The 23988-nt window shown below is 40.5% G+C and overlaps 1 protein-coding gene across 11 annotated transcripts in view; it reads left to right on the top strand.

The window, feature by feature from the left end:
• Positions 1 to 23988, top strand: part of LOC122788848 (progestin and adipoQ receptor family member 3-like) — a 792623-nt gene that overhangs the window by 114064 nt on the left and 654571 nt on the right. The window contains exon 1 of one of the 11 annotated variants that reach the window (XM_044055734.1): positions 17748 to 17862. The exons of the other annotated variants lie outside the window; for them this stretch is intronic. The gene's annotated coding sequence lies outside the window, so the exon portion shown is untranslated. Of the gene's footprint in view, positions 1 to 17747; positions 17863 to 23988 lie in introns of those variants that run through there. 11 annotated transcript variants of the gene reach the window in all.

The following is a 23988-nucleotide window of genomic DNA, read 5'->3' as shown; positions in this document are numbered from 1 at the left end:
TTAGAGCTTTCATCTGTTATTGACTTGCACTCTGTTTTGAAGTAGCAGAGAGAAGGTTATGGTTCTATTTGGACCCCCCCCTTTTCTTAGTTTCTATCTGTACTTCCATAAGTGTGTTGACAACAGTGACCTCATCCCTGAACTGGCCTCTGTTGTTACCTTAGGTACAGGAACCTTTTTGATGGACTCTGTACTAGGTATACTTAGTCCATCTATCCAGACTCAAATATTTGTTCCTGTGTAATTAAGTTCCATACCTTTGTCTTTGTTTGGCTCATAGGATCATAGGAAGTTACTAGGCTAATGGCCCTAGGACCCTTACAAGCCTAACCAAGTTATATCCTTATTTCCATGATCAGCACCTGTTGCTTCGTCCAAGAGGGACAAGGTTGGAACCCCTGGGGTGAATTTACGGTTACCCATCCAGTCGTCCAGACTGCATTTGAAGAGGCCCAATGAGGTTCTCTGTTTGACATAAAGTGGGAGTCTTTTCCAGAGGTGTGGTAACCTCTGGGAGACAATCTGTCCTAACAGGTTCTATTTATGTCACATACTAGGTTAAGGTATTTAGAGTGAGTAACCCGTGTACTATTTTAATTGCAGATATGCAGCATTTCCAGTAAAGCAGGGTCAGAGATTGCCTTGTAAGCAAGACAGAGATCACCTCTGAGTAGTCTGTATGAAACAGAATAAAGTGACAATGATTTCAGATGATCCACATAGGACAGATGCTGAAGACCTTGAATTTTCCTTGTGAAGAACCTTTGTGGTCTCTCTAGTTGCTGGAGATTCTTGGAAAGGTACATACAAAAGGAGCATTCTACTCAGTTATTGGCCTGATGAGGAGAGAGTACAGGGAGGTTATAACTTCTTTTTTTCTGGAGGCAATGCTTTCACTTATGAGGTTAGCAATATAGAGTCCCCTTCTTACCACTGTGAAGACATGGTGATCAAAAGTAAGGTCGCTGTCAACCTGTGTGCCCAGGTCTGTCACCACTGAGTGCATATTTATGTTGCTTTTGATGTGGTAGTTAGCCGGAACATCGCTCTTATCAAAAGGGATAACACATTTTTGCATTGAGTTTAAGGCCATTACTTTAGCAGCAATCATTTCTTGGTGTAAGACCCTCTTGTAGGATGTTGACATCATTTGGAGAGTCTATGACCACTCCCAGTTTGCAGTCATCAGCAAACTTGTCAACCACAGACCTTTAGTTTTTGCTTGTACTTCGGAGAAATAGATTCTGAACAATAGAGGTCCAGGACTGATCCCTGTGGAACATGACTGGTCACAAGTTTGCTGTTGGAGGTGGATTCTCCTGTTTTGACTATATATGATCTATCAGTGAGCCAGTTAGCGACCCATCTAACAATATAAGGATTGATACCTAGCTGGGTGAGTTTGTCAATGATGCCTGAGTGGGTGAAAGTGTCAAAAGCCTTGGCTAAGTCTACATAGGCTGTATACACAGATTTCCCCTCGGCCAGACTGTCTCGAAGAAATCCACCAGGTTTAACAGGAATGAAACCCCCTTTGACAAATCCAAACTGAGTAGAGTCAAGTGTTTGGAGATTACCTATATCTTTGTTGATAAGGTCCATGATGATTCGCTCCATGGCCTTGCAGATAGGGCTAGTCAGGCTAATAGGTCTATAGTTCCCAGGGTCAGTGGAAGCACCACCTTTGTGCAAGGGGATAACTGTGGCCATTTTCCATTCAGCTGGGATGAAGCTAGTGCTTAGACTATGTTTGAAAAGCGTACCCAATGGTATTGCTAATTCTTGTTGGAGCCCATGTAGGATGCAGCTTGGGATGTTGTCAGGTCCCATAGATGCTGTGATATTGGCCTTAGAGGGGATTTATGACCTGCTCTTTAGAGATACAAGGCAGGTGACAGGTAGTAGGAATGTCATGGGGTACGTGTGGCAGGGACATGGAAGTGAAGTTTTCATAGAACCTGTCGGTCAACAGATTAGCTGGTTAGCTATGTCCACTGGCTCAATACATTTGGAATCCTTAACTACCAGTTCAGCACAAATCTGGGCCTTTCCATTTAGATTATGGATGTAACTAAAGAATGCCTTATGGTTGTAAGAGGAAGCTTATTCTGATTTGTAGTTTGCTTTGGAGAACTTCACATAAAGTCTTATTTGCCTGTTTAAGCTGAGGAGGGAGTGTTTCTAGTTTAGGGCTTGATCCCTCTTACTCTTAGACAGCAATTTCTTCCTCTTATTGCCTGTTAAAGGCAGTTGTCCACCAAGCAGGTTTGCTCTTCCTTGAGGAGCTTGTTTTGGTCCTATCAAGTATGGCAGAGTCAATGCAATTATAGGGCTGTTTATATAAAGCATTGGTGTAGAACTCAATATAGTTGCCAGTTCTATCTGGGAGAGAGGTGCAGTGAAGCTATTTATACCATATAGCTGATTTAGCGTAGTAGTATGTTGCTCTGACTGTAGTACACAGGGTCCTGGTTCAAGACTTTGCAGTGAAATGCATGGTGGTAACACAGCATTTTACCCTCTTCAAGAGAAATCTTGATGAGTGGATGGGAAACAGAAAATTCACCCCAGGGATAACTTCAGTGGCTCTACTTGACAGAGGCACTGAGAACTAAGGTCTGATGGCACTATGCTAGGGTAATCCTATGGCTAGGCTTGTAAAGGCCCCAGGGCTATTTGCCTAGTACACACCTATGAACCGATGAACCATCCCGTAAGAGGTTATAATCTGCTTTGGAGACATTTTTTAGTTTAGTTGCTGCTGGGGGAGGAGGGTCAGGTGTGAAAGTTAGTTTGAATGAGACTGATTTGTGGTCAGATCTCACCAGGGAAGACCTCACAGTGAGGGTGCTACAGTGGTCCTCCATATTGGTAAGCACCACATCCAGGATGTTGGCACCCCTTGCAGGGGTGTTAGCCAGCTGGTCCAGGGCATTGGATTTAAAGAAGTCAAGGAAGCTTTGGGCAAGTGAGTTTGAGTACAAGTAATTTACCCATTCAATGGATAGGTAGTTAAAGTCGCCCAAAACCATGGTGTTCAAATGTATCTTGACAGACTCAAGTAGATCCATATAGGCAGAGCGGATGTCCTGATTCATGGAGGGGTCCTGTAGCTGGTAATGACTTGAATAGGTGTCCTATGAACAGTTAATTGCACCTGAATTATCTCCTGGGAATCCTACTGTTTGACCAATCTGGAGGTGTATTTATCTTTAATGAATATTGATACACCACCTCCTTTAGTTTTCATGCCTTCAGTTTGTGGTTTGAACGTGTGGAAGGAGGTATAACCTGGTATGGCTGGGGTGCTCCCCATAGCCTTAAACCAGGTCTCTGTGGCTGCACAAATGCCTGCTCCTTCCAAGGTGAGGACTGCTTCCACTGATTGCAGTTTCATGTTAAGATTCCTAGCATTTAGCAACATAACCTTGAGGCTGTTTTTATATAAAGATTTTACATTGGGAATTTTGTACTTGAGACACTGCCTAAAAAAAGGCACTATGGGGGTGGCAAGAGCCTTAGCCAGTAGCCAAAATCCCAGGGGTGACAAATGAAGACCATCTCTGGCAAAGCATTGAGGTCTGTCGATCATGTGATCCCAGGCTGACAGATACTGGATCCCCTTAGAATAACACCAGAAACTAAGCCAATCCTTGAAGGCAATTATTTTCCCTTTGTAGTGAGGCATCATTCTAGGTGAAGATAAGATGCTGCTTAAGGCTAGGGACATGCCTGCCTGAGACGCATAATCTGAGACTTCAGTCATGTCTGTCTTCATATAATCCAGAGAGGCACATCTCAAGTCATTCACACCAACATGGACTATGATGGAGTCTTAACAGTACCTGTTGTTGAGAGACTTGAGTGCACGTGTGACATGGTGGATCCTAGCACCTGACAGACAGCTGAACATGACATTTTCCTTATCCAGCCTGGTGATGTGGACATCTGTGTGTCTCACGATGGAATCACCTATGACTAATATGGTTGGTTTTTGTGTTTTGCCTTAAGGGCTTGACAGGTGAGGCACTGGTATGTGAGCTATTATGTGTATTGTGCTCTGCAGAGGAAGTATTATGTGTAGTGTGCTTGTGTTTGGGAGATCTCTAGTGTTTAGGTATGTTTCTGATGAGGACCTCCATATATGTAGGTATGTGAGATATGTGTTTGGGTGGAATAAGAGGTGAGGTGTGCATGATGACAGCCCGTTCATTGTCATATGTACTGATTGGTGAGTGAGATCGCTTAGAGTAAAGGTTCTTAATACAGTTGCATCTCTCACATATTGAATTTGTGTGGAATAGGAGTAGAGGGTTGTCAATGAACCTGAGGCAGTTGCTACACTACCTCAGGGTGCCCATGTCAACCAAGCTGGCTGGAGAAAATGTGGGAAATTGTCCATCTATATTGTTAGGTACATTTATGTGGTCAGGAAAAGAGGCTGCACTTAGAAATGGTTAATGGGCGAGAGGTGTGTTGGTGCCTTTGAGGTTAGGCTTAGTGTTCCATCTGCCAGTAGAGCAGGGTCACAAAAAACCTCTAGAGGACTGCAACCAAAGTGCTAAGGGAGAATTTAACAAGCAAAATATTTGCATCTATAACCACCACTACACGGCAGTGCATGATGGTGCGCCACACTCAAAGTGCAACCCGACACTGTATCTGGTTGAATATCTGTAGCTCTTTGAATATGGGAAATTTTTGGTCAATTATCTCAACATATGTTAAGTTAGACACTAGAGCTCTTGGATGTAATACTGTACCTAGAGAAGTTTGCATCTCTTCTTGCATCATGGGGTATTCGCTTTTGTAACTGTGCATATACATATTACTTCCATTTGCTGTTTGCTGGTGATTTTCACTTTACAAACATATCGTGATCTTACAAGTGTAATTGTGCTTTCTGAGCCTAATTAGTATAGTAATTCCTTTCCTTATACTACAGTACTACATTTAACTCGCTTTGTAACAGCATAACGACAAAAATCAGATTCTGCGCATTTAGTTAGAAATTCAGCATTTTTACATTCATAGCTTCATAAGTTCTTAGGTATTTACTAGGCTAATGACCACAAGGGACTTTTTAAGCCTAGCCATGCATCCCAACTCTGAAGTTCAGGTACCCTTGATAATTGTAAGCAGGGGCTTGGGAGATGAAATATTTACAAGCTAGGGCCTGGGAGATTAACCATTTACAGGTTGCATGTGTCCATTAGAGACATATTTATTTATTTTATTTTATTTTTTATTTATTTAACATTTGTTTACCAGGAAATTCTGACCGAGACAGACCCCATCTTCAGCAGAGGCCCAGAGAGATATCCTTCAGATGCATGTCTTTGGAATGTGGGAGGAAACCGGAGCACCCAGAGGAAAACCACGAGAATGCAGGGAGGACATGCAGATTCTGCACAGAAGCCACCCCAGCTGAGAATCGAACTGGAGAACCTCTTACTGTCAGGTGACAATACTAACCCCTGCATCACTGCATCACCAAGCTAAGGATGAATTTCCTTTTCTCCATTCAATTGTCCAAGTTACACTTGAATTGGATTAGGGAGGAACTCTGCTTCATATGGATGGGGAGCCTTTTCCAAGGTAGTCTCTGGGATACATAGCTGTCTCTCCAGCAATAGGCAATGTTTAAGTCTTTAGAATGGGTAATTCTGGTGCTGTTTGTTTTGTGGATATGCAGGAGGTCCATCAGAGTCCAGCATAGATTTCCCCTCAACAGTCTGTAAGAGACAGAATACAGGGATAGAGCCCTGAGGTGGTCTGCATATGACATTTTACTTACACCCTGTATTCTTTTAGTGAGGAACCTCTGTGGATGTTCCATTTGTTGGATATGCCTGGTTAGGTACATACCAAAAAGAACATTGTACTCAATGATACGTCTGATGAATGCCGAATACAGTGGAACAATGACTTCCTTGAACCCAGATACTATACCTTTGAAGTTGTACAACATAGAATGATTTCTTCACTACTGTAGAAACATGATATTCAAAGGCTAGATTGCTGTCTATGTGTGCCCCTAAGTCCCTGACTACTGGGTCAACTCTAAGGGCTATGTTGCCAATATGATAGTTACCAGGGGTGGATGACTTTCCAAAGGATACTATTATGCATTTCTTGGCATTTAGTTTTAGTCCATGACTCTGACACCAGTTGTTTGTCTGTGTCAAGCCTTCCTGGAGAACATTTGTGTTGGTGTAGGATTCACTGCCAGCTCCTAATTTGCAATCATCTGCAAATTAAGTCCGCCACAGACCATTGACATTGGCCTTGACTTCAGGGAAGTAAATGCCAAAAATGGGACTCCACTCATGACTGGCCCCTTTGTAGAGGTGTGCTCCCCAATTCTAACTTCCTGGGTCCTGTCTTTGAGCCAGTTGGCTATCCATGGGGTGACATACAGGTTTGTACCTAATGTCTTGAGTTTGTCAACCATGCCCGAGTGGAGCATTGTGTCAAATGCCTTGGCTAGGCGAAAGTAGGCAGTGATGAACCATTTTGCCCTCATTCAGTGCTTTATTGACCTTCTCAAAGAAGTCCACCAAGTTGAGTAGGCGTGATCTGCCCTTGATGAAACCAAAGTGGGCTGGGTCCAGTGTCTGATGATTACCATATCATTATTGATCATTTCCATGATAATTCTTTGCATGGCTTTGCATATAAGAACTAGTGGACTTATGGGTCTGTAGATGGTCCACCTTTGTGCAGAGGGATGACTGTTGCTGTTCTCCATGCATGAGGCATGAAGCCTGTTTGGAGGATACAGTTCAATAGCAATTCCAGAGGGCCTGATTCGTCATGTTTCATGCTATTTAGATGGCATCCTGGATATTTTCTGGGACCATTGATGCAGTGTTCTTCGCCTTAGAGAGAGCATTAAGGACCTGTTCCCTAGTGATAGCAGGGGGAGTTATATTTAAGGGTAGGTTGAGGGTGTGAGGGGTAAAGGTATAATTTGTCAGCCAGTAGGTTTGCTATATCTTCTGGCTTTTTTAATTTCTCCAAATTTTTATCTTTTTATGTAATATGTTTTTCATAAAGTTTTAGTGGAAGGTTTTCATTCCTAATTTATAGGTTTAGTGTTTTAGCACTACTTGTGCATCTGTATCTTTAAATTTTCAATTGACGCTTATTGTTTCAGCTGACTTGTTATTTAAGTCAAAATGTAGCTGCATTTAGTGTCTGATGAAGCGATATTAACTATCGTGAAAGCGCTTACCCTTTTTTAGTTTTTATTTAATAAATGCTGTTGGTTTGTATATGTTTGGCTGCAGTTATTGTTTTTTGATATATATTATTTTTTCTGCGCCTCACTGTACCCTAAGCCGTTTTTTATTTCTTTCTTTAACTGCAAAGTTGTTTGCCACTGTTTCATGGTCGGTGTGATGTAGTTTATCAGTGCAGTGTGTATCTTTTATACATTTTTAAGCACTCTTTTATCCATGAATGTGGGATACCTTCAAATGCTTTTTGTATTCTCTCCATGCCATACTTAGATTCTGCCCCTTTTTACAGTTCTCCTCTATGATTTTATTTAACAAGTGATCTTTTGTTCCATATGATTTTCTTTTATTACCCTTTTGTTCTATTGCCATAGTTGAGTTTTCTTCTAAATGATTATAAACTCTGCCTGCATCAATTCCAGTGATTTGCTTTTATGTCATCAGAAGGAAGGTTATTGGGCTAGTTTTAGGATAGCTTGCAGGTTCACACTTAAGTAGGAGCATTGTTTTTCCTGTTAGTCAGGCTGGTGTCTGTTTGGGGTTTGCGTATAAATAGATGTCCTTCTATTCTGATGTTGCAGTATTTATAACAGTAGGGAGTTGCTGGTTGGAGCGCCACCATCTGGCCAGTATACCAAAGTCTTAGTGTAGGAGGGTACGTGTGATGTCGGATACCAGGGCCATAAACTGACTTGAGGTATAAAAGTGATGTCTGCACGTACTCTCATCAGAATATTTCTGCCGCAGTGATCATCAGATGCCTGTTTGCCAGTTGTACTTCTGCATCACGTTTCTTTAGACGACCGCATTCCAGATAGTTAAAGACCAGATGACCATTTTTGACCATTACAGATAAGTGCCTGGTGGGGTTTTCTTACTTTTTTTTGCTTACTGTTAGACTTGCATGTCAGCTAGGAAAGGGAAGTGTGCTTGTGGGAGACAAATTCCTCACAAGGACACACATGATAAGTGTGTTTTTTGTCTAGGCAAGGCCCACGACTATACATCTTGTTCAATTTGTAAGTCTTTCATTCCCAAGACCTTACATGGCCGATTAGCAGCTTTGAAGCTTTATCTTGAGAACCAAAGACTCAGACGCTTGGCGTTGGGCATGGAGGGAGGAGTAGGCCCTTCCAACAAGCCACCTTGGAAAAAGGTGAAAAAATCTAGGCCCGAATCCCAGGCTGCTCCTCAGGCGTCCAAACAGGCTCTAGAGGCGATTGAAGACCCGGAGTCTGTTCAGACATCAGTTACCAAAGGAGGCCCGGGAACCTTGATGGAAGCTAGGGTGCGGGATACTGAAGGTACAACTGCTGAGGTAATTTAGCCATCAGAGTCTGATGGCAAAGAGGAACCACAGCTCATGTCCTTGGAAGCTCCTGCTCCTCCTATTCATGCTAGGCTGATGTCCGCTTCTCTTCCGACTGCTGCTACAACACCCTTGAAAAGAAAGAAATCCAAGCACTCTGAGAGAAAGATTCCCAGCCAGGCATCTGTGGGGGTTCAAAGTCTGTTTAAGGCCTTTCAGGCATTACAGTCACAGCAACTTCCCCATACTCTTACTCCTCAACCAATCCATGTGTCTCAGGAAGATTACTCATGTTCTGAGGAGTCCTTCTGCTTTGAATCACAAATTGAATCCTTCAAGGAATTCATTACTCCAGAAGAGGAGGATTTCCTGTCTCCTGAATCTCCAGGAGAAGAATTCAGCTTTGGGGATACTATCTCTCTCATGAGGGAACATTTTAAGTGGCAGGTCTCTGAGGTTTCAGAATCCAAGAAAAGGTACTTTGACCTTTTGAAAATGGAACAACTATCTCCCTCAGCTGTGCCTCCCTTACTGCCTGCTTTTCAGGATGCCTTTCTAGCTGCTTCATAGTCTCCTGACTCCCAACCCCCAGCAGCTAAATGACCTGATCATTTTTATAAGGTCCCCCAAGACACACAGTTCCTTTAGAAAAACCCTCCTGCAGACCCAGCTTTTATAGCTGTTTCTGCAGATAAGACATCCAGACAACTACCTTCTACTTCTCTTTATCCAACTGAGAAAGACAGTAAATTTATGGACAGGACAGGAAAAAGGTATGTACCTCCTCCACTCTGGCCATTAGGGCCCTGAACTACCAAACCCACATGGCAAGGTATGTATTTGACACCATTTATAAAGCCTCCACCCTTCTGTCTGAGGTTCAGGATTCTGCTATCAGACCACAACTAAATTCACTTCTCTCCACAGCATCCCAACTGACCAGGCACTCTATTAAGTGCAGGTACTATGTTGTGGTAGCTGCTTCCAAAGCTGCTGCTTCTGGATCAGTGCTTTGTCATTACTCCTGGCTATGGCTAGAACCCCTCCCAATGGATGTGCAAACTAAACTTCTGGATGCACCACTAGACAATAAGACCCTTTTCGGACAAGTTTCTGCTGAGCTTCTCAAATCCCTCCAAGAGAAGGGTAAGGAGTTACAGAACCTCAAGCATCTTCTGGTGTCCCCTATTCCTAGATATCATAGGAATTATCCTCAGAAACCCTTCTTTGTTAGAAGGCAATCCTTTCATTCAACACCAGAATCTAAGGGACGTAGACAGCCGACAAAGACTTCTACTCCCAGATTTCCCTCCAGATTCTCTACCACACCCTTTCGGAGCCAGCCTGCCCAATCCAGGCCTCCTCTACTGTGACTGCCCCCTTCTGAATCCAGCAATACCCTTATCTGTTCGACTCACCCTCTCCCTTCCCTCCTGGCGAAGATTAACACCAGAATAATGGGTCCTCTCCGTCATCCAGAGAGGATATTACATGACTTGGTGGATGCTTGCACCTTTTCAAGGGATTCCTCAACCACCAAAAAAACAAATCCATCATACAACTACTTCTAAGTCAAGATACCATAGAACTGGTGCCCACCCCTCAAAGGAACACAGGTGTTTATCCCAGAATATTCCTGGTACCAAAGAAAGAAGGTCCTTGGAGACCTATCCTGAATCTGTCCTTTCTCAACCTCTTCCTTCACATACCCAGTTTCACAATGATCACCTTACCTCTACTATTACTTTTAATCCCCTCCCAGGCATTCATTGTAGCTCTAGATCTCAAGGATGCCTACCTCCACATCCCCATTCATCCGGATTAGAGGAAATTCCTCAGATTTTCAGTAGGCCTTCATCTGCAACAGGTGTCGAATGCCCTCTCTCTTCTTGGGTTCACAATAAATGTGAAAAAATCTCACCTGATTCCCTCCCAGGACTTTATTTTCTTAGAGTGCAGACTGTGCACAGACTGCATGAAGGCCTTCATCCCAGATCAAATGATTCAGGAACTCTGTCTGTACGTCAGTCAGATCCTTACCCAAACCACCCTAACAGCTCTGGAATTCCTGAGACTGTTAGGCCACTTGGCATCCCTTATACCCATGCTGCCTTTGACAAGACTACACATGCGCAAAATTCAGTGGGTGTTAAAAAACCTATGGACCCAACATTCCCAATCCTTGGACTCCCCACTTCCACTTCTCCTATGCCTAAAAAAGGAGATCTACTGGTGGATATCTGCAATGCAAACCAACCCAGGGACCCACCTTCAGATCCCAGCACAACTACAACAGCTGTCCACAGATGCTTCGGACCTGGGCTGGGGTACAGTGTTATAAACAAATCAACAACACCTCTCAGTACAAGGAAAATGGTCTACTCTAAGGGTAAAAGACCACATCAACATCAAGGAAATGAGAGCCCTGCTGTTAGCCCTTCTAATATTCAAGCCCTCTTTCCTGCCAGGAACCCTAAAAGTAATCACAGACAATATGACTGTCCTGTGGTACATAAACAAGCAAGGGGGGGAAGGTCCTACCCACTATGCAGCCTGGCCATCCAGATTTGGAATCTAGCCACTTCCCTCAGGGTCCACTTTTTAGCCATGTATATCCCCTCAGAACAGAATATTATGGCAGACACACTCAGCAGAAACTCAGCCCCCTCTCACGAGTGAATGCTTCAGAGAGAGGTTTTCCTAGACTTGATACACAGGTGGGGTATTCCACAAGCAGACCTATTTGCCTCCCCAGCCAACAGGCAGATGCCCAACGTCTGCACAAGGAACCTACATCCAAAAGCTTTGAAAGTGGACACCTTTTCTTTTTCATGGGGGAGGGGGTGTACCTGTACACCTTCCCCCTTCACTCTAATCCAGAAATTCCTCCTAAACATTTAGAAGGACAAACCAAAAATCCTACTGGTGACCCCCTTTTGGCCAAGACAGCATTGGTTTCCCCTCTTATTTTCTCTAGCCAAGGGCAATCATCACAGGTTTCCCCACCATCTAGACCTACTCACACAGAACAAGTGATGCCTTCTACACCCACAGGTAAACAACCTAAAACTGACCTTATGGGTGATAGAATTCTGATCCCTTGCAGAGAACTGTAATCAGAGGACATATTCAATGTTCTGCAGGAGGCCAGAAAACCTAGTACTAGGAGAAACTATGTAGCTAAGTGGCTCAGATTCTCCAATTGGTGTCATAAGAACAACCAGGATCCCCTCACTACCCCCATTCCAAGGGTCCTATCCTACTTGTGTGAGCTACTCCAAACAAGACTAATGTATTCTTAAGTCAAAGTCTATTTGTCTGCCATTTCTGCCTGTCTGCCCATTTCACCACCTCTGGCATCCAGACTGGAAGTCAAACTCTTTCTAAAGGGAGTCCTCCATATCAAATCCCCACAGAAACCCATCCCCCCTCCGTGGGACCTAAGCTTTGTATTAGAAAAGCTAACCTTCCCCTCTTTGAACCAGCACATTCTGTTTCTTTGAAACCTGTGCACATTGGAAAACAGTCCTGCTAGTTGCCCTCACTTCCACCAGGAGGGCTTCAGAGATCCAAGCTCTGATGTCCACATCTCCCTACCTTGTTTTCCACAAGGACAGTGTTGTTCTCAGGACTAACCCTTCATTCATGCCCAAGGTAGTTAATGAACTCTTGTTGAACCAATCTGTTAACCTACCAGCTGTTATCCTCATCCATAAAATGCCTCAGAAAGGGCCTTAAATTCCCTGGATGTACACAGACAAATTGGATTCTACTTAGACAAAACCAAAGATATCAGGAAGTCAGATTAATTATTTATTTCCTTCCACCCCAGAGCCCTAGTGAAAGCTGTATCTAATCAGACCATTGCCTCATGGATCTCTAAGTCCATTTCCTTGTGCTACTCCCTGTGAAGACTGGTAGAGAAGGGTGAAGGCTGCCAGCCTAGACAGATAGAATTCTATAGATAATTCTGTCATTTGTAAATATGAATGTTGAACTACACACTTGTTTTCCTAATTGAAAGAAAATAATGTGAATCACAGGCTTTTTGTCTTAAATAAAAAAAAATGCTGTTACAAAAATGTGGCAACAGTGCTCTGTACTGACCCAGTAAAAGCATGCTGTGACCATTTGAGCTATAGTCAGCTCCAGTCCATCTAGATGAAGACATTTTTTCTATTGTTTTAACCAAGAGTTAAATTGTTAGATTTAAACATGCAAATGTATTTTTATTGCTCTGTTCCTGACCAGCTGCAAGATAACAAAAGGGAGATATTAATAATGTAAATGCAGTTAATGTGTAGCCTGGGAACTCCAGGAATGTGTAACAGAATGATGTAATGTTTATCAGAACTGCAATTTCAATATAAACAGAGAGAACCAGAGATCATTGAACATTTTTGTCTTGACCATCCAAATCATCAGCACTCTGCCTGTTTCTTATGTAAGTTATCTTACACTTGTGTTTTCTTTTAGAGATGGCTAGAAACTAGAAAGGTTAGACTAAGTGTTTTTCTGTGGTGTCAGAACTGTACTACTGAATTATTTTAATTATTTCTGTGTGATCTCTGAACTCTCTCTTAACTAGCACTGACTGTGTAGTAGAAAGTATTGTCTTGTGGTTTTAATTATTTATTATTAAATATTTTAAAACCTTTAAACTGTTGTTGGTTTGTGTAGAGGTAATTTAAGCTATAAAGTACATGGCATATTTATAGACTTTACTGTCCAAGACACACCAAATAAGCTTTGAATGATTAGTCACACTTACCAATTGGATAATAATATTGCACAGTAATAATTAGACACCCTTTTAAGGGCCTTTGAGTAGTTGATAATTGTTAGCTGGGTGGTGGCAGGGTACTGCCGTGTAGTCTGGAAAACGGGGCACAGCTGGAGAACCTGTGCCAGCCTTCCCCAGGTGTGTCTGTGTGATTGTATAAACGTATCTCAAAGTGTGTGTGTGTCAGCTACTTGGGCTTGGACATGAATCACTGGTTGAACAGAGAGGGTGCTGGAGATTTTAGCTTGCCCAGCTAGGCTGAGATCTGGACCCTAAAGCTGTGCCAGTGAGGAGTCTTATTGGGGACCTGGAGAGCAAGGGAATGACCAGCCCCAGACTGACTGCGATCTCTGTGTGTCCTTAAGGGAAATTGCACTTTACTGTGTGTATTTGTTATCCTTTCCTCCTATAGGAGATGCCCTCTCTGGTGTTAATGGTGAGGATTGAGGCTCCTTGATTGCTGGGCCAGGGCATGGGCGTCACGTATTAATTGGTGGCAGTGGATGCGATATCCACAACACATTTATGGTGGCAGTGGTGGGATATCCACATCACATATTAATTAGCTGGCAAATACTAATTGGCTTGTAGTGATGTGGGTAGAGTGAATCCTGTAGGTTGTGTACAGTGAGCTTTGAGGGTTTTTTGTACTCTAAAACAGCCACAGAGTGAATATTCAGAGTTCAGATCACAATTGTTTTATTTCTTTTATTAGCTTAGTTAGACAGGGTGAGCAGGCAGAATGTCAGTAGAGGTGTATGGAAAGCTGACAAGGAGCCAGCTGGAGGAGATGTGCCAGGCTAGGGGATTGGTGCATGGAAGCCTGACTAAGGCAGACCTGATTGCAGCCTTGGTTACAGCTGCATCAGAAAACAGCAACCAGGACGACAGTTAGACTGGCAGTGGAGATATAATTCCCTTGGAGAATGGATAGCTCAGCCTTTCTGCAGTGGACTAAAAAATCCAGCTGGAGCTAAAGAGACTTGAGTTGGAGGTCAGGCGTGTGGAATTAGAAGCAAATGAGAGACTGCGACATTTGCAGGCTGAGGAGAATGAGAAACTGTTACGTCTGCAAGCTGAGGAACGAGAGAGGCAGAGGCAGCATGAGAAGGAGATGCTGACTCTTCGCCTGAGTCATGGAGGTAATGGGGAAGGGAGTAACTGGACCCTAGAAGCGCAAAAGGTCAGTAAATTTCTTCCGCCGTTTAAAGACGGGAAAATTTTGATAGTTTCATTCATATGTTTGAGAGGGTATGTAAACAGTATGAAGTTGACCAAGGGCTCTGAGTATAGTTCCTGACCCTCTTACTACATAGTAAAGCTGTAACTGTTCTGTCCAAAATGTCTGACATTGCATGTTTTGATTATACTGCTGTAAAAATAGTCTTTTAGAAATGTTTAAGCCAACACCTGACACGTATAGGAAAATGTTTTGTGAGCATAGACACAAGGCTGTATTTCTTAACCCATTCATCTAAAATCATTCACAGTTACTTATTCCAGCTCTTAAGACAGTTGTAAAAGTTGTGCATTTGACATGTACACTTACCCTCACACAGATACAGATGAGTGTACGCACGCGCCCATGTGCCACCAATTCCCACCATTAAATCTGTTTATTTCACTTTGTTTCAAATTGCTGCAGTTCCTTTCTGTTTAAATTTCTGTGGTTCACTTTTCCCAATATCAGACAATTCTCAAATCCTCATTCTGGGAAAAAATACTTAATTCGGGTTAGGTGGTAAAGCACACACCAACATGTTAACTGTAATAGACCCCAGCACAGCACTATATTCAAAACTTGCATTTAAAAAAATGTCTGTCTAGTTAGTGTTTGCTTTGTTATTTCTATCCTGAAATGCCATTAAATTCTGTTAGTATTAGCATGTCTGATATCCAGCTAAATTCTTTATAATATTGTCTATTCCGCTAATGTTGGACTAGCGAGTAGTCTTTATTGCTTCTTGGTGCCATGATTTGTTTGATGTCTGATATCATCTTACGACTTCAATTGATCTGAGCACATTAACTAACAAAGTGAATGACTGAATAAGGAAATGCCTTTAGATGACCCGTAAATCCAATTGCCCGTCTTATGCAATTATTTTGCATTGTCTTGTTCTGCTTTGCTTATTTCTCGGAAGATGGCTACAGCAATTCCCTGCAGGTCCCGAGAGTCTCCAGTTAATAAGCGACTTGGTTAATATAAAAATGGTTAAGGGGTTCAATTCCTAATCAGGGAATTTCAGCTGTACTGTACGTTTTTAATTATTTTGGGTATGTCTATCTGTGGAATAAATGTACTTACACAAGGAAGCTGATGTATTGGGGGTGGGGTGTTACTGTCCTTAAAAAGGAATGTTTCGGCCTCTGTGTGTTTAAAGGTTAACATGGAAAGAAGATTACTCAAAACAGCTGGATTTATATCATTTTTAGGGTATTGGTTTCATGTAGGACTTTTCAGTTAAGCAGTTAAAACTAAATAAATGTAAGCTGCCTTCATTCAACATAAACAGTAAAATAAAATAAAAGTACTTTGCTTGCAGTTGTCCTGAAGTTAAATTGCATGCTTCGGAACCTTGGCTTATTGAATAGGTTTAAAATTACCCTTCTGGGCAGTTAGCCTAAGATTCATGTAGAACCTATCACATACAAGCATATACAGTATGTACATAGTAGACACACTGAACCTCTCGCAAAAGGCCTGTCAAAAGGTGTCAATTATACTTTTTTGTATTTTTAAATTTTACCTATTGGTAAGGCAGAAGCTGCATATCTAAACTGGGTAAAAATGTGAGGTAAGAATAGATATGGAAGAGTAGAGACTGATTATAAAGTGGAAGGAGGAGTGGCTTGATGTAGAGTATATATATAGGAAGAATACTAAGGTGGCTGGTCCGTATATGGAGAAGGGGGTGGAACTGTAGGTGGGGTTGTGAAGTGATTGCAAAGAAACTATACGTGATGTACTGCAGTGTAACAAACATACAGAAAGCTGAAGCTCTTTTTTATTTTTTTATACTTTTGTTGGTTGAGAAAGATTAACAGAGTGGAAAAGCCATTTTTAGTGGGTGCCTGGGGCGAAAAGCTCCACAAGATACACATGCATATAAAAGTGCCATCATTGTTTTTAAGTAAAAATGTAGTAAACCTGTTAATTGAACTAACATTTTATAAAAACTGCAGCTGTGGCTTTCGGTGAAATGTATTATGAATGCAACACATAAAAATTTATAGAAAAAACAATAATAAGGCTGCACATCTTCCAAACAGCAAATGGTAAGTATCATACAGCAACTGAACAAGTGAAATTCTAGTTTGCAGTTAAGGCGTCCGACAGGGCTCTGTCCTAGGCCCTTACTTGTTTAGGTTGTAGCTTTCAGATCTAACTTTTTCATCTGAGGTGTTCTACAGTCTGTATACAGATGACTTGAAAATAGGCAAACAGGTTTACATCTGTTATAGGTAGAGCATGTCAGCAAAAGCACTTCACTAAATGTGCCATTTGGGTGCAGGAGAATAATATGTTGATATATACATTAAAAACGACATATATGATATTTGAAAGACAAATTGAAGGGTAAATATTTAATACAGCACACAGTGATTGATGCTGTAGATTCATTCAAGGACGTATGTGTAGATGCGGTTTTAAGTAATTTTAATCATACAAACCAAATGGTTATAATGGTTATAAAATTGTAGACTGTATATAAAAATTTATAATGTCTATGTATATAATGTCTAGGAAAGGAAAGACTCATAAAATCATTTGCAGGTTACATTAAACCCGTACTACAATATGGAATAACAACATGAAAACCTTAATAGAGAACAAGCATGAGTACATTGGAGTACAGCTAAAATATACCAAGGGCATTCATGTATTTGAAAATTTACGTTATGATGAAAGACTAAAATATCTGAACTTGTACCCCTTATTCAAGTATATAAGGCATTTAGAAATAGCTACCTCTGAGAACGTTTGGGGCTAGCAAAGAGTAGTAGACAGTCATCAGAGAGTCTACGTAGACGATTATATAGGAATGAGAGATGATGCATGAAGTAGATAACTAAATTATATTAAAGCAGGCACTAGTTTAAATATTTTTTAAAAATAGCTTGGGTATTTATTATGGGAATGATTGTTTGGTGTATTGGCAGGCTAGAAGGGCATTATTGCACATGCCCAAACTATTTATATATCTATATGTATGTGTGTGTGTGTGTGTGTGTGTGTGTGTGTGTGTGTGTGTGTGTGTGTGTGTGTACATACCCAAGTATTGTATGCAAAGGAAATGTAACAATTTTGCTGTACTGGTTTAATAAACTGAAAAAAAGCATAGCTTGCATAACTTTTTTCTGTGGGGAAATATAAATTTATCACACACACACTTTTTTTTCTTTCAGCTGCTCCCGTTAGGGGCTGCCACAGCAGATCATCTGTTTCCATTGGCATTTTTAAACTGAGAGCAGCATTGCCTCCCCCTTCAACACCCACTCCAGAATTTGTTGAAAGGAGAGAGAAGGTAGAGTAGGACTTTTGTTATGAAAACACTAATAAAAGATAATTAATTGTGCTTAAAACCATAGAATGAACAGAAAACAATCCAAAAACATTACGGCCCGCTTAGGAAAGTTTTATGAGTTTAGTTATTTGGTACAGTCATTAAATGAAGCTTTTACTAATTTATCACAACATCTGTGCCTGTGGTGTATATTTTATGTCGCATAACAATAACATACATTTCACTGTGGTGATTTCCACCTTCATAGGGTTTCTTTCTAAGTTTATAACAGTGCATATGCCCAGTATGACATGGAAGGAGAATGATGTGACTTGGTATGGGCAACCAATCATCTTCAAGGCATGCATTGAAAATACTTGTACCATCTGTACATGTGCTGTGTGCGGCACAGGAATTACCTATTTCTGCTATCATATCCACAGCAAAATCATGTGCAACTGAATGTAAACTGATGTCTTTCTACACGTGATGTCAGAGCTTATTAAGGTAATCTTTTCACTGCCACCAAACCCAGTGTCCCACTTAACCGCTTTCACCTGGTAATCAACTAACCAGATTGCGCCCCCCCCCCCTTGCAAATTCCTGGATCCGTCACTGTCATATGCCAGCTGATTAGATGCTTCCTGTTCCACTGGCTTGTCCTTAATGTGGGTGTCCATTGCTTGTCCTATTGTGCTGGTATCTGAGTTAAAATTTCTACATTAAATCCTTCACTTTGCAGATAATCCATAACCTCACTTTCTATTTTTTTTAATTCTCCATTACTAATCCTCTTTTCTACTTTTCCTCTTTGTTTTTTTATTTTTTGTATTGTAAAAGTTTCCATATCTGGAAGCCTTTGCCTGTATTTCTCTTAAAATATCTTTGGTGCTGCTATCTTTGCATTGATAAGTTTTGCTTTCTCATTTGCATAAATATTGCACTGTATAAAATCTCTTTTTCTTACCCATGTCCATGTTTGTTTACAAATGTCTCCTGCTCCTGTTGTTTCTCCTTACTTTGAAAACTAGTTGTTCCATCGTGCTGTGATATGACCTGTGTTAGACTTTCCATACTGAATCTTTCACGTCGCAAATATTCTATAACTTCAGCTTCTATTTTTTTAACTTCTACTTGGCTAATCTTCTTTTCTACATTTCCCCTTTGTGATCTTATTTTTTTATAGTGAAATTTTCCGTATCTGGATGCCTTTGCCTATATTTCTCTTTGAATATCTTTGGGGCTGCCTTTTTTGTGTTAATTTGGCTTTCTCCTTTGCATAAATATTGCACCATATCAGATCTGTCTCTTTCCTATGTCCATACTTCTTTTTATACCCTTCAAATGTCTCTAAATATTGTTCTTTAAATTTTCACACTTCCTCAGTCACTTCTTTTTCCAAACGGCACAAGGTTTCGTGGTTTACATAATGTTTTTCATGAATCTGCTGTATTAATGAACACAGACTTTTATTTGAAGGTTCTGACAGTTTTTCTTGTGGAAGTATTTTTCTTTCCTCTAATCTATCTCTTGATCTTTTCTATATCTTGTGTCTGGAAATTCTGGGTTTCTTGCATAATAGTAACAGTACGTAAGTTCTTTCTTATCCTCAGTAGTCCACTCTATCATCTGAATGGCTCTTTTCTTGGCCTATCACTTTTTGTGATTTTTGTGGATGACTAACTACTTTCTTCTACAACAAGGGGAACCATCCTCCCCCTGGGCCTGGCCTAGACCCATTGTAGGAATATTTCCATGTTTTGAGGATTCTACACTGTCATTTTTCCCGTCCTGGTACCAGTGTGCCTGCCAGGATTGGGCACTTTTTTATCCTGGGACTTCTGCACCAAGCTATCTTCTTTATTTTTAACCTACTTCTGTCTATGGTATATGCTATATAAAAAACAGTCTACGTATCGGTGTCATCTTGGTGAGATTTTGTAAAAAAACAGGATCCACCCCGTGAAGGTACTCACCAAGACTAATTCAGTTCTAGCAATACTTCTCTTTTTGCTGATTGTATCATCTCTCCATTTGGACCCCTTAGCCATATACTATGGCTCAGTATAGGTAGTGCCATTTCCAATGAGCTCTGCACACAATTGTGTATTGCCTTTGAGGCTGTGGACATGGCTAAAGAATGCCTCATGGTTGTCCTTGGCCTGACAGGCCAAACTTACCTCAGATTTGGCTTTGGTCGACTTTATTTGTCCACTGAGTTGTTTAGTTTGAGAGTGCTTTTATCCTGCTGGGTGCTGCACATCCTAATTTTTGCCATGATTTTCTTTCTTGTGTTATACAGCCTATTGATTTTGTAATTTTACCAGGTGCCATGTTTTTTTGAGTTTGTTCTGTACTTCTTCCTGGTGGATACAGTTGTCTCTGTGCAGCTATTAGCATGCTTGTATAGTGTTTTTAAGAACAGTTCTGCATAAGCAGAAATGTTCTCAGAGTTTATGGGGGCTTGACATTTTGTCAGGTTATCATTTAATAGCTGGAAGTTAGCCTTAGAGTAGTTCTAGAATATTCCTGGGTTAGCTGGAGGTCCAGGTTTTATTTTTGCTTCAAAGGAGACCATTTTGTGGTCTGATCTTATCAGTGGAGACCTTACACTAGGGTTGTGCATCACTCTCCCATATTAGTGAAGACCAGATCAAGTTTGGTTGCACCGCTGGTCAGTGTAGTGACAATATGGTCCAGGTAGTTTGTTTCCAAAATCCAGGGATCTCTGTGCCTGTACACTTGGTGTCATTTAGGATTTCTAGTTAATAGTGAGGTAATTAATGTCCCCATGAATATGGTATTGGATCAGATGGTGAGCGTTTCCAATAAGTATAAATACACGGCACAAGTTTCATGGGTCATAGAGGGGGCCTATAACTTGCAAGGAAATGGTATTAGATTTTGCTTATGGTGATTTGAACATGGAGTAGCTGAAGTGCATTGTCCTGTTTGACCAGCTTTGTGGTCCATTTATTTTGATGTAAATGGAGACACCTCCACCTTTAGTCCCTGTCTGTGTAGTAGCTAGTCTAAATTTGAGGAAGGCATTATAACCTTGCACTGTCGGTGTGTTCTCGACAGCTTTAAACCGTGTCTCAGTGACTGCACAGATATAAACATTCTCTAGGATGAGAGCTTCAGGGGAGTGGAGATATTTTGTTTAGAGTCCTAGCATTGAGCAATAATACCTTTAGATTTTTTTGGTTTTGATTTGCTATGTCGGAAGCACTTTCTGTTTGGCATTGCCTAAAAAACGCACTATGGGGGAAGACAATGTTTTAGCTAATATTTGAAAGCCTAGAGGGGAGAGGTGCAGACCATCCCTGCAAAGCAGTGTGGTCTGTTGACCATCTCCTTCCATGCTCACAAATATTGCACCCCCTTACAATGACAGCAGAAACTATGCCAATTATTAAAATCAGTCATCTTTTGTTCGTATTGTGGTATCATCCTTGGAGAAGGTAAAATGCTGCTCAGTGATAGGCTGAAACCAGCTTGGGACATGTATTCTGAGATCTCCATGATGTCTCTCTTCATATAGTCTAGGGAGGTATGTCTCAGGTCATTTACACCCACATGGACTATGACTGAGTCATGCTGGTACATGTGGTCCATTGACCTGAGTGCATGCATAATGTGGCAGATCGTAGCCCCTGAAAAGCCACTGACTGTGACTTTCTCCTTACTGAGCCTGGTGAGAGGGACATTAGTGTCTCATACAATGGAGTCTCCAATGACTAGAATGTTGGATTGTGTGGTGGCTTGCCTTATGGGATTAGAAGTAGAGGCTCCATGGGAATGTGACTGTATGTGTTAATGTGGGTGTTGTTTTGAAAGAGTGCATTCTGGGATGATACTTTTTAGCAAAATGTATACTTTATAGTGCTTTAACCAATTTGGGTGTAGCTAGTAATAAAACAACTTATTTATAATAACCGACACATACCACACTTTACAGCTTACAGCTTTTTACTGTACACGGTTTGCTTTTTGTTACAGATGATGATTCTTCATTTATCTCGGAAATGCGTTCCTACAAACTACCTAGAACAACATTTAGTTTTGCAGTCTTTTTATACAGTTTTTGTCATACCATCAGGATCCATTTGACCAAGTAATCTTTCAAAGTCAATAGTTTGGTATTTACTTGATGTTGTGCAATCTGCTGATAAGTTGATTTTTGTTCTGTTTCAATGTAATTTATGTGACATCCTTCAAGAATTGGGGAGTTGTTCCTGTCTGCAGTCCTCCTTGCACCTATGCTAGTAATCACTGCAGGAATTAGGGACTCATTCTTATCTGCAGTTTTCCCTTGCAGCGGAAAAATATAGTCACATAGTATATGGATGCTAAGCATGCATAGTAGCTGCTTTATTTTTCTACTGTTTACTTATTTATAGCAAAGAAATGTTTAAACATTTAACATACTCTAACAGTTCCCCCTTTTGATTTAAAACACACAAAACAGTTTATGTTAATATGTAATCTTTAGTTAAATCATAATTTTCATCACAATTTACAAAAAACACATTAAGAAACAAAATCTTTAGCTTTTTCTTTCTCCAATATGTTAAAGCACAATTCCAAATGGTTAGTATAATGATAATAAACATTACTACCAGAACTGAGTGTATAATCCAGTTTAGCAACTTTTCTCCTTGCGCAGACCATCCTGTAAAAATGTCCTACCAAATATGGACTGTGTCTGCTTCAGTTTTTTCAGCTAACTTGGTTAATTTGATTTCACAATTACAGAATTTAATTCATGACTTAGAATAGTTTTATTAACCTTTTGTAACTGCTGGATTAGCCGTTTACATTCATTTATGACTTTATGTAATGATTCTAGTGAGGATTCTGCATTAATTATTGACAATGCTTGTGGATTTCACTGAGAAGCCACTGCCACTTTGCTTTTTGGAGTAAACACATATGTCATGTCAAATGGGTTATATTGTTAAGACAACCTACAAAAGGACCGTTGTTTAGTACATTTTAAAATTTGATTTGTTACAATGCACACAAACTGTTGAGCTGTTTCAGTAAACATCTCAAAAGTAGAAGGCAAAATCTTCTATTTACACAAATTTATGGAATGTTGTAAAAAACATGATTCATACACTGGTGAATGCTGACCACATATCAACCAGTTAGCCGTATGAGTACAGTGTTCAATTTTGTGAGTTTTATTTTGTAACTCCATATAATGTCTCTCTAACTGGGATAACCAGTACTGGTACAGATATAATGGTGGTCCAAATACCAACAGTAAAACTACAATTTGACAAATTACTTTTGAACTTGTTACATTATAATGGGTGATTTTTCCTGTACAGTATGTAGTTGTACAGACTGATGCCCATGCATCTCAATCCAGTTGGAGCATGGAATCTATTTTTCGAACATTGTTTTTCACATATATTCATTATTTAACATTAACTTCATTTGCACTAAATTTTTCCTTAATTTGTACATATAAAGACTGCAAAGTACATTTAGTCCAACTTACAAATTTAGTAACATTAATCAAACCCCAACCTGTTAATCAAAGATTCATTAGAAGGTTGCAAAAAGTCTTTTTGAAAATCAATGTGCTTCTTCTGCAATGTCCATATAGTAGGTAACCGTTGTGCTTGTAAATGTAAAATTTGTGAAATATCTGGTTTTGTTAGTTTGTCTGTTCTCTAAAATTCTATATTAGTCGAATTTAAGGCACCTAAACCTGCCCCCCCCCCCAAAAAAAAAGAGTATCATATCATACTTTTCATCTCCTGCAGCCATTATTGTCGGGAGGGAATGAGATATTAAAATGCATGACTGTTTTTTGGTAGTTTTGCCTCACTCCCATACATGTTGATGGTACCCTGATTACTTGATCAGACTTGACTGTGGGATTATTATTAAAAGCTCTGAGGATAACAAGCCAGGTTTATCTTCCATTAACTTCTGAATCATTAATACAAACCAATATATTTCATTCACATAGTTTTATTTTAAAACCTTCAGCAGTGCTGTTTTCACAATCAGTATAAAATTGAAGGGTTGTCCTTTCCCCTTGTGGTGTACAGCATTTTATAGCAGTATCATTTTGTAATTATATATTTACTTCATTTTGTGGGAGTTGGACATATACCTGTCCTGTGG

Source organism: Protopterus annectens, chromosome 14.part0, assembly GCF_019279795.1.
Source record: "Protopterus annectens isolate FY-2018-M chromosome 14.part0, PAN1.0, whole genome shotgun sequence".
Classification (NCBI taxonomy): domain Eukaryota; kingdom Metazoa; phylum Chordata; order Ceratodontiformes; family Protopteridae; genus Protopterus; species Protopterus annectens.
This window is presented reverse-complemented; position numbering and strand designations above follow the sequence as displayed.